The sequence below is a fragment of the Ambystoma mexicanum genome, chromosome 13 (assembly GCF_040938575.1).
Source record: "Ambystoma mexicanum isolate Mex_15411 chromosome 13, UKY_AmexF1_1, whole genome shotgun sequence".
In the NCBI taxonomy this organism is placed as follows: Eukaryota; Metazoa; Chordata; class Amphibia; order Caudata; family Ambystomatidae; genus Ambystoma; species Ambystoma mexicanum.
The window spans coordinates 342037358-342051225 of record NC_090938.1 but is presented as its reverse complement, the minus strand read 5'-3'; the positions used below and the strand labels follow the sequence as shown (position 1 = coordinate 342051225).

General features: G+C 48.6%; 5 non-coding genes across 5 annotated transcripts; all 5 read left to right on the top strand.

Annotated features, from left to right (window-relative positions):
- The first annotated feature begins 779 nt into the window (after window positions 1-779).
- Window positions 780-852, top strand: TRNAR-ACG (transfer RNA arginine (anticodon ACG)). The gene has a single exon. It is a non-coding gene; the product is annotated as a tRNA-Arg (tRNA).
- A 312-nt stretch (window positions 853-1164) lies between these two features.
- On the top strand, window positions 1165-1237 carry TRNAR-ACG (transfer RNA arginine (anticodon ACG)). The gene has a single exon. It is a non-coding gene; the product is annotated as a tRNA-Arg (tRNA).
- A 4526-nt stretch (window positions 1238-5763) lies between these two features.
- On the top strand, window positions 5764-5836 carry TRNAR-ACG (transfer RNA arginine (anticodon ACG)). Its single transcript has one exon. It is a non-coding gene; the product is annotated as a tRNA-Arg (tRNA).
- Window positions 5837-6148: 312 nt separating this feature from the next.
- Window positions 6149-6221, top strand: TRNAR-ACG (transfer RNA arginine (anticodon ACG)). The gene has a single exon. It is a non-coding gene; the product is annotated as a tRNA-Arg (tRNA).
- Window positions 6222-11118: 4897 nt separating this feature from the next.
- On the top strand, window positions 11119-11191 carry TRNAR-ACG (transfer RNA arginine (anticodon ACG)). The gene has a single exon. It is a non-coding gene; the product is annotated as a tRNA-Arg (tRNA).
- The last annotated feature ends 2677 nt before the right edge of the window (window positions 11192-13868 follow it).

The following is a 13868-nucleotide window of genomic DNA, read 5'->3' as shown; positions in this document are numbered from 1 at the left end:
CATGATAGACTGCTCGCCTGGTGTTCGGCAATCTTGGAGCCCCAACCCAACACCCTGACACAGCGATCGCCAAAAGGAAATAAAAATGTGCTGAAATGCTCCAGCCGGGCTTCTTAGTCCTGCTCTCTAAGAGGAAGGCTACAGCTCAATAAAACACCTTTTAAGAAGTAAACAAAAAATTGTATTCAATATATTATATGTTATTTCTTAAAGTAAAAAACCCCATTTTATGTCTCTCACTTGTTGCATGTTTCGCGTTTCTGTAGCATGCACGTCGAGTACTCCTTGGCACGCCTATCACTCAGGCCTTATCTGTTTCATATCTGTATGGCACTTTTGGGGTTGATCTGGGTACAGATCATCCTCTCCCGCGGATTTAACACTGAAGAGCACCGAGCACATAAAATGGTACAATACTAAAAAGTGAAAACATTCTAAATCTGTTATTTGCGCATGAAAATGTGAGTGCTATCGTACAATAAATGAGATGCTTGGTCCGTAAAACTCGCCAGAAAATACGTGCAGAGAGTTGCAATCCGGGCAGTATCTGATGCCAAATGCGTTCTTTGTCAGATGTTTGTATGTATTGTTTTCAATAAAGTATTTAAAAATGAGCCTTCTTTAACACATGTCACACGCCTGCTTATTGTGTGTTGGTAGCGTTTTTCCTACCTCTCGCTGTAAAAATGAGAACAAAGTTTCTCGTGATGTCTCAGGCAGCCCGACCTGAGCCTCTGGTTCGTAACAAAAGTGCTGAATGCAGCACACAGTGCAGCAGCGGGCCAGTGGCGCAATGGATAACGCGTCTGCCTACGGAGCAGAAGATTCCAGGTTCGACTCCTGGCTGGCTCGTTCAAATGCTGCCTTTTTGTTCTGTATTTAAAAATGAGCCTTCTCACGCAAGGCACTCGAAAGCTCATTGTGTGTTTGTAGTCACTGTTGCAGCGTGTTTCTACCTCTACTCGGGAGAAAAAATGGGAACTACGTTATTTCTCATGATGTCTCTAACACATGGCACACGCCTGCTCATTGTCAGTTCGTAGGCGTGTTTTCAACCACCTCTCCTTATAAAAATGAGAACTAAGTTGCTCATGATGGCTCAATCCGCATGATGAGCATCTGCGTCGTAACAAAAGTGCTGATTCCAAGAGTCACTGCAGCAGAGGGCCAGTGGCGCAATGGATAACGCGTCTGCCTACGGAGCAGAAGATTCCAGGTTCGACTCCTGGCTGGCTTGTTCGCATGCTGCCTTTTTGTTCTAGAAAGTATTTAAAAATGAGCCTTGTCACGCATGGCACACAAAAGCACATTGTTTGTTCGTAGTTAGTGCGTTTTTTCTACCTCTCCTCTTGGAAAAATGAGAACTAAGTTTCTCATGATGGCACACGCTCGCTCACCTGCTCATTGTGGGCTTGTAGCGTTTTTTTCTACCTCTCCTTGTAAAAATGAGAAGTACGTTTCTCACTGTGTCTCAAGCAGGAAACTTCTATTTCGTTACAAAAGTGCTGACTCCTGCTCACGCTGTAGCAGCGGTCCAGTGGCGCAATGGATAACACATTTGACTAATTCCAGGTTGACTCCTGGCTGGCTCGATCATAGGCTGCCTTTTTGATTTATTCAATATGTATACATGGTCGAAGGCTGCAGACAGGCCCAGTAACAAGAGGAGGGCTTGCTTCTTGGCATCTTTGATATCATCCTGTTGAATCTTTAGGTCCAGTAAGGCCGATTCAGTGCCGTGGCTTGGTTGGAAACCAGATTGGCGCAAGCCCAGGAGATTGTGTGATTCCAGTCAAAACAGGTTCTTCCCTGTTCGTCCAAAACCATCAAGGACCACATTGACACCCTTGCTCTGAATCTGGCCGACTTCTGTAACCATTCCATCACCTGTGGAATCTTCCCCTCCACTCTGAAGCATTCTCTTGTGCACCCTCTTCTCAAAAATTCCACAGCCGACCCCTCCGGCCCGGCTAACTTCGCAGGTTTCTATCACTCCTTTCCAGGGCAAACTCTTGGAAAAGCTGACCATCTCCCAGCTTAATCTTCACACCGACTCTGTTGGTTGTCTCCATGACCATCAGCCTGGCTTCAGAGCTGTCAGAAGCATGGAAACTGCTCTCCTGAACACCTGTGAAGACCTGCTGTCCAACCATGACTCTAACATCCCTTTTGGGTCCTCATCCTACTCGATTTCTCTTCTGCCTTTGACACGGTCAACCATGCCATCCTGCTCAACTGTCTCCGTGATAAGCCGGGTATCACTGATCAGGCCCTGGCCTGGATGACCTCTTTCCACTCTGATCGGCCCTCCCAGGTCCAACTTGGGTCCTTCCTTTTCGCCATCTCATTCTCTACTTGTGGTGTTCCCCACGGGTCTAACCTCTCTCCCTGGCTGTTCAACCAATACCTGGCACCCATTTCCCACCGCATTGCAGCTCTCTGCTTCAACTTTCAGTGCTATGCGGATGAAACTCTGCTTGTTTTCAGGCTTCCCTCCCTCATCTCTGACCGTCTGTCTGCCATCCAGGACTGGTCTGCCGCCAATGATCTCTGCCTTAATCCCATTTAGGCAGAGATTCTCCTCATCGGCACACCTGCACCCTCCTTTCCTGCCACTCTCTGGCCGGCCTCCCTTGGCCCTCTTCCTGCTCCCACCTTTGAGGCTAAGAACCTTGGGGTCATCTTCGACTCCACACTCTCCTTTTCTTCTCACATCTCTGACATCTCTAAGAAGTCAAACTACCAACTGTACATTTGCAGAGGTATTGTTCCTTTCCTCTCCTTCCCCCAGAAGCTTACTGTATCTAGAGCTCTGATTCTCTCTAGGCTAGACTACTGCAACAGCCTCTTTCTAAATCTGCCTGCTTCTTCTCTCTGTCCTCTGCAACTCATCCAGAACAGGACTGCAAGACGTTTCCTTGGTCTGAAGCCCAGGGATCGTATCTCTCCAGCCCTGAAATCTTTTCATTGCTCCCAGTGGCTGCAAGGGTTAAATTCAAGTCCCTCTGCATTGTCCACAAGGCTTACTGGGGCCTGGGTCCAAAATACCTTCAACTCTCCCTCCGTAAATACCTTCCCACTCGAGCTCTTTTCTCCTCCACCTCCAACTCCCTCAGGGCCGGTCGCTTCTCCAAGCAACGAGTTGGGGGTAGATCTCTTTCCTCAGCTGGGGCCTCCCTCTGGAACAGCCTGCCTGCCACACTGAAACTTGAGGAGAACCATCTCTGGTTCCGGAAGCACCTCAAGACCTTCCTCTTTGCTTCTGCCTTTGCTCTTCCGCTCCCCTGCTGATCTGTCTGCTTCGGCTCCGTGCACCTGGCTACCCTCTGATTTCGGGCCAAGGTCCCTGCCCACCCAGCCGCACACCTGCACTGCCTCCTGGCAACCCTTGCACGCAATCCTTGCACTTGGGTCTGTATCTGTAACCCTACAGTGCCCTTACCTGCACTTATCAGACACCCCTTGTCTGCGCTTTAAACCTCGCACTTGCCACCCTGCTGGCTGCGCTACCAGTTGTTGTTGTTTTTATCCCTTCCTAGGCACGTTCCACCTCGCCCCTCTCCTTGCACTTTCCTCCCTCCCTCTCCCCTGCACTTGAGCATTCTCAATGTCACTGGGCCTAGGAAGATCGCTGTTTTGTCCTCCCTTCTTCCCCTCCCTTGCCTCGTCACGCTCTGAAACACGCGTGTATGAGTACGATTCAAATACAATATCATGTCATATCATAGCAGGAATCTATAGATCTGAAGATACGCAACTCCTTCAATCATTCATTGCAAACAGTAACAAACAAGGATAATTCCTCAGTGGTGTGATGGAGGCCCTTAACAGGTCTGAGGGATGTCCCCAACATCTGGAACACGATTTATCCTCCCATTACACCACTAATGAAACTTCTTTGCCTTCTCCATTGTTCAGGACGTTTTGGCATGTGCCAATTTGCACTGGACGCAGATCCCCTGCCGCTGAGGCCTCTTGGCCATGACCTTTTAGCACTGCTATGATTTGGCAAGTGAAGAATCACAACATAGGGCCACCGCTAGATGCAATGTGATGTACGCTATCTGCCAAGATGGGCTACGTGCTACATGCCAACATACAGAAAGCGGAGTCTTTACTTTTTGAAGGGTCTTCCCGTGAAAGGGCTGTTTGGCGCTTACATGGCAGAATGCATGGACCTCAGAATAGAATACTTTGTGCATCTACCTACATCCGAAGAGACACTGTCAAAGGCGTGCCTGTTCACTTTGACTGCCTGTCTGATCTTGAACAACTAGCGTAGGTCTGGGGTAAGTTGAAGACTCAACAAACACGTACCTTAACTCGGTAGTGATCTGAAGATATGGAAAGGCTGGGCGAAATCTATTGGGATCAAAGGACCTCGTGTCACCTTGCCAGTCTACAGTGGTTTGATGGATAGGGGTACAGTGGGGTGGGGCAGTGGGTAGGGTAGGTCTACAGTGGTGTGGGATATTGTGGGTAGCGAAGAGTGGGGTAGGTGTAGAGTGGTTTGGGGTATAGTCAGTGGTGGTAGAGTAGGGTGGGGATAAGGGTAGATTGGGTGAGAGGGGAGAGGTGGGAATAGAGGGGGTGGGGTAGTGAGTTAAGGACAGGTAGAATTGGGTAAGATTTTTGTTATTATACCGGTAGCCATTTACAGCGGCAATTAAGCCATTAACTCACAGCAGACTGCTTAGAAACAACATAGATACCAGGGGTTGAGTTTTGGGTGGGAGGGGCAAGGAGTGGGTGGGAATGGCCAAAGAGGTAAGCATGGCCCAAGGCAGTCAATTAGACGATAAACAACCAACAATATTTAACAAATAAATAACCCAAAAAAAACCAAGTCGTGTGTCCCTCTTCACATGTCATCTCCCTCCTACCTGTACTTCAATGCAACGGTTTCGGCTTATAGGTGGTGCTTAAAATGCACAGTAGGCCATGTGCCTTCATCGCACCGGTGTTGTATACTAAACTGTTCCCCATGATAGACTGCTCGCCTGGTGTTCGGCAATCTTGGAGCCCCAACCCAACACCCTGACACAGCGATCGCCAAAAGGAAATAAAAATGTGCTGAAATGCTCCAGCCGGGCTTCTTAGTCCTGCTCTCTAAGAGGAAGGCTACAGCTCAATAAAACACCTTTTAAGAAGTAAACAAAAAATTGTATTCAATATATTATATGTTATTTTCTTAAAGTGAAAAACCCCATTTTATGTCTCTCACTTATTGCATGTTTCGCGTTTCTGTAGCATGCACGTCGAGTACTCCTTGGCACGCCTATCACTCAGGCCTTACCTGTTTCATATCTGTATGGCACTTTTGGGGTTGATCTGGGTACAGATCATCCTCTCCCGCGGATTTAACACTGAAGAGCACCGAGCACATAAAATGGTACAATACTAAAAAGTGAAAACAGTCTAAATCTGTTATTTGCGCATGAAAATGTGAGTGCTATCGTACAATAAATGAGATGCTTGGTCCGTAAAACTCGCCAGAAAATACGTGCAGAGAGTTGCAATACGGGCAGTATCTGATGCCAAATGCGTTCTTTGTCAGATGTTTGTATGTATTGTTTTCAATAAAGTATTTAAAAATGAGCCTTCTTTAACACATGTCACACGCCTGCTTATTGTGTGTTGGTAGCGTTTTTCCTACCTCTCGCTGTAAAAATGAGAACAAAGTTTCTCGTGATGTCTCAGGCAGCCCGACCTGAGCCTCTGGTTCGTAACAAAAGTGCTGAATGCAGCTCACAGTGTAGCAGCGGGCCAGTGGCGCAATGGATAACGCGTCTGCCTACGGAGCAGAAGATTCCAGGTTCGACTCCTGGCTGGCTCGTTCAAATGCTGCCTTTTTGTTCTGTATTTAAAAATGAGCCTTCTCACGCAAGGCACTCGAAAGCTCATTGTGTGTTTGTAGTCAGTGTTGCAGCGTGTTTCTACCTCTACTCGGGAGAAAAAATGGGAACTACGTTATTTCTCATGATGTCTCTAACACATGGCACACGCCTGCTCATTGTCAGTTCGTAGGCGTGTTTTCAACCACCTCTCCTTATAAAAATGAGAACTAAGTTGCTCATGATGGCTCAATCCGCATGATGAGCCTCTGCGTCGTAACAAAAGTGCTGATTCCAAGAGTCACTGCAGCAGAGGGCCAGTTGCGCAATGGATAACGCGTCTGCCTACGGAGCAGAAGATTCCAGGTTCGACTCCTGGCTGGCTCGTTCGCATGCTGCCTTTTTGTTCTAGAAAGTATTTAAAAATGAGCCTTGTCACGCATGGCACACAAAAGCACATTGTTTGTTCGTAGTTAGTGCGTTTTTTCTACCTCTCCTCTGGGAAAAATGAGAACTAAGTTTCTCATGATGGCACACGCTCGCTCACCTGCTCATTGTGGGCTTGTAGCGTTTTTTTCTACCTCTCCTTGTAAAAATGAGAAGTACGTTTCTCACTGTGTCTCAAGCAGGAAACTTCTGTTTCGTTACAAAAGTGCTGACTCCTGCTCACGCTGTAGCAGCGGTCCAGTGGCGCAATGGATAACACATTTGACTAATTCCAGGTTGACTCCTGGCTGGCTCGATCATAGGCTGCCTTTTTGATTTATTCAATATGTATACATGGTCGAAGGCTGCAGACAGGCCCAGTAACAAGAGGAGGGCTTGCTTCTTGGCATCTTTGATATCATCCTGTTGAATCTTTAGGTCCAGTAAGGCCGATTCAGTGCCGTGGCTTGGTTGGAAACCAGATTGGCGCAAGCCCAGGAGATTGTGTGATTCCAGTCAAAACAGGTTCTTCCCTGTTCGTCCAAAACCATCAAGGACCACATTGACACCCTTGCTCTGAATCTGGCCGACTTCTGTAACCATTCCATCACCTGTGGAATCTTCCCCTCCACTCTGAAGCATTCTCTTGTGCACCCTCTTCTCAAAAATTCCACAGCCGACCCCTCCGGCCCGGCTAACTTTGCAGGTTTCTATCACTCCTTTCCAGGGCAAACTCTTGGAAAAGCTGACCATCTCCCAGCTTAATCTTCACACCGACTCTGTTGGTTGTCTCCATGACCATCAGCCTGGCTTCAGAGCTGTCAGAAGCATGGAAACTGCTCTCCTGAACACCTGTGAAGACCTGCTGTCCAACCATGACTCTAACATCCCTTTTGGGTCCTCATCCTACTCGATTTCTCTTCTGCCTTTGACACGGTCAACCATGCCATCCTGCTCAACTGTCTCCGTGATAAGCCGGGTATCACTGATCAGGCCCTGGCCTGGATGACCTCTTTCCACTCTGATCGGCCCTCCCAGGTCCAACTTGGGTCCTTCCTTTTCGCCATCTCATTCTCTACTTGTGGTGTTCCCCACGGGTCTAACCTCTCTCCCTGGCTGTTCAACCAATACCTGGCACCCATTTCCCACCGCATTGCAGCTCTCTGCTTCAACTTTCAGTGCTATGCGGATGACACTCTGCTTGTTTTCAGGCTTCCCTCCCTCATCTCTGACCGTCTGTCTGCCATCCAGGACTGGTCTGCCGCCAATGATCTCTGCCTTAATCCCATTTAGGCAGAGATTCTCCTCATCGGCACACCTGCACCCTCCTTTCCTGCCACTCTCTGGCCGGCCTCCCTTGGCCCTCTTCCTGCTCCCACCTTTGAGGCTAAGAACCTTGGGGTCATCTTCGACTCCACACTCTCCTTTTCTTCTCACATCTCTGACATCTCTAAGAAGTCAAACTACCAACTGTACATTTGCAGAGGTATTGTTCCTTTCCTCTCCTTCCCCCAGAAGCTTACTGTATCTAGAGCTCTGATTCTCTCTAGGCTAGACTACTGCAACAGCCTCTTTCTAAATCTGCCTGCTTCTTCTCTCTGTCCTCTGCAACTCATCCAGAACAGGACTGCAAGACGTTTCCTTGGTCTGAAGCCCAGGGATCGTATCTCTCCAGCCCTGAAATCTTTTCATTGCTCCCAGTGGCTGCAAGGGTTAAATTCAAGTCCCTCTGCATTGTCCACAAGGCTTACTGGGGCCTGGGTCCAAAATACCTTCAACTCTCCCTCCGTAAATACCTTCCCACTCGAGCTCTTTTCTCATCCACCTCCAACTCCCTCAGGGCCGGTCGCTTCTCCAAGCAACGAGTTGGGGTAGATCTCTTTCCTCAGCTGGGGCCTCCCTCTGGAACAGCCTGCCTGCCACACTGAAACTTGAGGAGAACCATCTCTGGTTCCGGAAGCACCTCAAGACCTTCCTCTTTGCTTCTGCCTTTGCTCTTCCGCTCCCCTGCTGATCTGTCTGCTTCGGCTCCGTGCACCTGGCTACCCTCTGATTTCGGGCCAAGGTCCCTGCCCACCCAGCCGCACACCTGCACTGCCTCCTGGCAACCCTTGCACGCAATCCTTGCACTTGGGTCGTATCTGTAACCCTACAGTGCCCTTACCTGCACTTATCAGACACCCCTTGTCTGCGCTTTAAACCTCGCACTTGCCACCCTGCTGGCTGCGCTACCAGTTGTTGTTGTTTTTATCCCTTCCTAGGCACGTTCCACCTCGCCCCTCTCCTTGCACTTTCCTCCCTCCCTCTCCCCTGCACTTGAGCATTCTCAATGTCACTGGGCCTAGGAAGATCGCTGTTTTGTCCTCCCTTCTTCCCCTCCCTTGCCTCGTCACGCTCTGAAACACGCGTGTATGAGTACGATTCAAATACAATATCATGTCATATCATAGCAGGAATCTATAGATCTGAAGATACGCAACTCCTTCAATCATTCATTGCAAACAGTAACAAACAAGGATAATTCCTCAGTGGTGTGATGGAGGCCCTTAACAGGTCTGAGGGATGTCCCCAACATCTGGAACACGATTTATCCTCCCATTACACCACTAATGAAACTTCTTTGCCTTCTCCATTGTTCAGGACGTTTTGGCATGTGCCAATTTGCACTGGACGCAGATCCCCTGCCGCTGAGGCCTCTTGGCCATGACCTTTTAGCACTGCTATGATTTGGCAAGTGAAGAATCACAACATAGGGCCACCACTAGATGCAATGTGATGTACGCTATCTGCCAAGATGGGCTACGTGCTACATGCCAACATACAGAAAGCGGAGTCTTTACTTTTTGAAGGGTCTTCCTGTGAAAGGGCTGTTTGGCGCTTACATGGCAGAATGCATGGACCTCAGAATAGAATACTTTGTGCATCTACCTACATCCGAAGAGACACTGTCAAAGGCGTGCCTGTTCACTTTGACTGCCTGTCTGATCTTGAACAACTAGCGTAGGTCTGGGGTAAGTTGAAGACTCAACAAACACGTACCTTAACTCGGTAGTGATATGAAGATATGGAAAGGCTGGGCGAAATCTATTGGGATCAAAGGACCTCGTGTCACCTTGCCAGTCTACAGTGGTTTGATGGATAGGGGTACAGTGGGGTGGGGCAGTGGGTAGGGTAGGTGTACAGTGGTGTGGGATATTGTGGGTAGCGAAGAGTGGGGTAGGTGTAGAGTGGTTTGGGGTATAGTCAGTGGTGGTAGAGTAGGGTGGGGATAAGGGTAGATTGGGTGAGAGGGGAGAGGTGGGAATAGAGGGGGTGGGGTAGTGAGTTAAGGACAGGTAGAATTGGGTAAGATTTTTGTTATTATACCGGTAGCCATTTACAGCGGCAATTAAGCCATTAACTCACAGCAGACTGCTTAGAAACAACATAGATACCAGGGGTTGAGTTTTGGGTGGGAGGGGCAAGGAGTGGGTGGGAATGGCCAAAGAGGTAAGCATGGCCCAAGGCAGTCAATTAGACGATAAACAACCAACAATATTTAACAAATAAATAACCCAAAAAAAAACAAGTCGTGTGTCCCTCTTCACATGTCATCTCCCTCCTACCTGTACTTCAATGCAACGGTTTCGGCTTATAGGTGGTGCTTAAAATGCACAGTAGGCCATGTGCCTTCATCGCACCGGTGTTGTATACTAAACTGTTCCCCATGATAGACTGCTCGCCTGGTGTTCGGCAATCTTGGAGCCCCAACCCAACACCCTGACACAGCGATCGCCAAAAGGAAATAAAAATGTGCTGAAATGCTCCAGCCGGGCTTCTTAGTCCTGCTCTCTAAGAGGAAGGCTACAGCTCAATAAAACACCTTTTAAGAAGTAAACAAAAAATTGTATTCAATATATTATATGTTATTTCTTAAAGTGAAAAACCCCATTTTATGTCTCTCACTTGTTGCATGTTTCGCGTTTCTGTAGCATGCACGTCGAGTACTCCTTGGCACGCCTATCACTCAGGCCTTATCTGTTTCATATCTGTATGGCACTTTTGGGGTTGATCTGGGTACAGATCATCCTCTCCCGCGGATTTAACACTGAAGAGCACCGAGCACATAAAATGGTACAATACTAAAAAGTTAAAACATTCTAAATCTGTTATTTGCGCATGAAAATGTGAGTGCTATCGTACAATAAATGAGATGCTTGGTCCGTAAAACTCGCCAGAAAATACGTGCAGAGAGTTGCAATCCGGGCAGTATCTGATGCCAAATGCGTTCTTTGTCAGATGTTTGTATGTATTGTTTTCAATAAAGTATTTAAAAATGAGCCTTCTTTAACACATGTCACACGCCTGCTTATTGTGTGTTGGTAGCGTTTTTCCTACCTCTCGCTGTAAAAATGAGAACAAAGTTTCTCGTGATGTCTCAGGCAGCCCGACCTGAGCCTCTGGTTCGTAACAAAAGTGCTGAATGCAGCACACAGTGCAGCAGCGGGCCAGTGGCGCAATGGATAACGCGTCTGCCTACGGAGCAGAAGATTCCCTGGCTGGCTCGTTCAAATGCTGCCTTTTTGTTCTGTATTTAAAAATGAGCCTTCTCACGCAAGGCACTCGAAAGCTCATTGTGTGTTTGTAGTCACTGTTGCAGCGTGTTTCTACCTCTACTCGGGAGAAAAAATGGGAACTACGTTATTTCTCATGATGTCTCTAACACATGGCACACGCCTGCTCATTGTCAGTTCGTAGGCGTGTTTTCAACCACCTCTCCTTATAAAAATGAGAACTAAGTTGCTCATGATGGCTCAATCCGCATGATGAGCATCTGCGTCGTAACAAAAGTGCTGATTCCAAGAGTCACTGCAGCAGAGGGCCAGTGGCGCAATGGATAACGCGTCTGCCTACGGAGCAGAAGATTCCAGGTTTGACTCCTGGCTGGCTCGTTCGCATGCTGCCTTTTTGTTCTAGAAAGTATTTAAAAATGAGCCTTGTCACGCATGGCACACAAAAGCACATTGTTTGTTCGTAGTTAGTGCGTTTTTTCTACCTCTCCTCTTGGAAAAATGAGAACTAAGTTTCTCATGATGGCACACGCTCGCTCACCTGCTCATTGTGGGCTTGTAGCGTTTTTTTCTACCTCTCCTTGTAAAAATGAGAAGTACGTTTCTCACTGTGTCTCAAGCAGGAAACTTCTATTTCGTTACAAAAGTGCTGACTCCTGCTCACGCTGTAGCAGCCGTCCAGTGGCGCAATGGATAACACATTTGACTAATTCCAGGTTGACTCCTGGCTGGCTCGATCATAGGCTGCCTTTTTGATTTATTCAATATGTATACATGGTCGAAGGCTGCAGACAGGCCCAGTAACAAGAGGAGGGCTTGCTTCTTGGCATCTTTGATATCATCCTGTTGAATCTTTAGGTCCAGTAAGGCCGATTCAGTGCCGTGGCTTGGTTGGAAACCAGATTGGCGCAAGCCCAGGAGATTGTGTGATTCCAGTCAAAACAGGTTCTTCCCTGTTCGTCCAAAACCATCAAGGACCACATTGACACCCTTGCTCTGAATCTGGCCGACTTCTGTAACCATTCCATCACCTGTGGAATCTTCCCCTCCACTCTGAAGCATTCTCTTGTGCACCCTCTTCTCAAAAATTCCACAGCCGACCCCTCCGGCCCGGCTAACTTCGCAGGTTTCTATCACTCCTTTCCAGGGCAAACTCTTGGAAAAGCTGACCATCTCCCAGCTTAATCTTCACACCGACTCTGTTGGTTGTCTCCATGACCATCAGCCTGGCTTCAGAGCTGTCAGAAGCATGGAAACTGCTCTCCTGAACACCTGTGAAGACCTGCTGTCCAACCATGACTCTAACATCCCTTTTGGGTCCTCATCCTACTCGATTTCTCTTCTGCCTTTGACACGGTCAACCATGCCATCCTGCTCAACTGTCTCCGTGATAAGCCGGGTATCACTGATCAGGCCCTGGCCTGGATGACCTCTTTCCACTCTGATCGGCCCTCCCAGGTCCAACTTGGGTCCTTCCTTTTCGCCATCTCATTCTCTACTTGTGGTGTTCCCCACGGGTCTAACCTCTCTCCCTGGCTGTTCAACCAATACCTGGCACCCATTTCCCACCGCATTGCAGCTCTCTGCTTCAACTTTCAGTGCTATGCGGATGACACTCTGCTTGTTTTCAGGCTTCCCTCCCTCATCTCTGACCGTCTGTCTGCCATCCAGGACTGGTCTGCCGCCAATGATCTCTGCCTTAATCCCATTTAGGCAGAGATTCTCCTCATCGGCACACCTGCACCCTCCTTTCCTGCCACTCTCTGGCCGGCCTCCCTTGGCCCTCTTCCTGCTCCCACCTTTGAGGCTAAGAACCTTGGGGTCATCTTCGACTCCACACTCTCCTTTTCTTCTCACATCTCTGACATCTCTAAGAAGTCAAACTACCAACTGTACATTTGCAGAGGTATTGTTCCTTTCCTCTCCTTCCCCCAGAAGCTTACTGTATCTAGAGCTCTGATTCTCTCTAGGCTAGACTACTGCAACAGCCTCTTTCTAAATCTGCCTGCTTCTTCTCTCTGTCCTCTGCAACTCATCCAGAACAGGACTGCAAGACGTTTCCTTGGTCTGAAGCCCAGGGATCGTATCTCTCCAGCCCTGAAATCTTTTCATTGCTCCCAGTGGCTGCAAGGGTTAAATTCAAGTCCCTCTGCATTGTCCACAAGGCTTACTGGGGCCTGGGTCCAAAATACCTTCAACTCTCCCTCCGTAAATACCTTCCCACTCGAGCTCTTTTCTCCTCCACCTCCAACTCCCTCAGGGCCGGTCGCTTCTCCAAGCAACGAGTTGGGGGTAGATCTCTTTCCTCAGCTGGGGCCTCCCTCTGGAACAGCCTGCCTGCCACACTGAAACTTGAGGAGAACCATCTCTGGTTCCGGAAGCACCTCAAGACCTTCCTCTTTGCTTCTGCCTTTGCTCTTCCGCTCCCCTGCTGATCTGTCTGCTTCGGCTCCGTGCACCTGGCTACCCTCTGATTTCGGGCCAAGGTCCCTGCCCACCCAGCCGCACACCTGCACTGCCTCCTGGCAACCCTTGCACGCAATCCTTGCACTTGGGTCTGTATCTGTAACCCTACAGTGCCCTTACCTGCACTTATCAGACACCCCTTGTCTGCGCTTTAAACCTCGCACTTGCCACCCTGCTGGCTGCGCTACCAGTTGTTGTTGTTTTTATCCCTTCCTAGGCACGTTCCACCTCGCCCCTCTCCTTGCACTTTCCTCCCTCCCTCTCCCCTGCACTTGAGCATTCTCAATGTCACTGGGCCTAGGAAGATCGCTGTTTTGTCCTCCCTTCTTCCCCTCCCTTGCCTCGTCACGCTCTGAAACACGCGTGTATGAGTACGATTCAAATACAATATCATGTCATATCATAGCAGGAATCTATAGATCTGAAGATACGCAACTCCTTCAATCATTCATTGCAAACAGTAACAAACAAGGATAATTCCTCAGTGGTGTGATGGAGGCCCTTAACAGGTCTGAGGGATGTCCCCAACATCTGGAACACGATTTATCCTCCCATTACACCACTAATGAAACTTCTTTGCCTTCTCCATTGT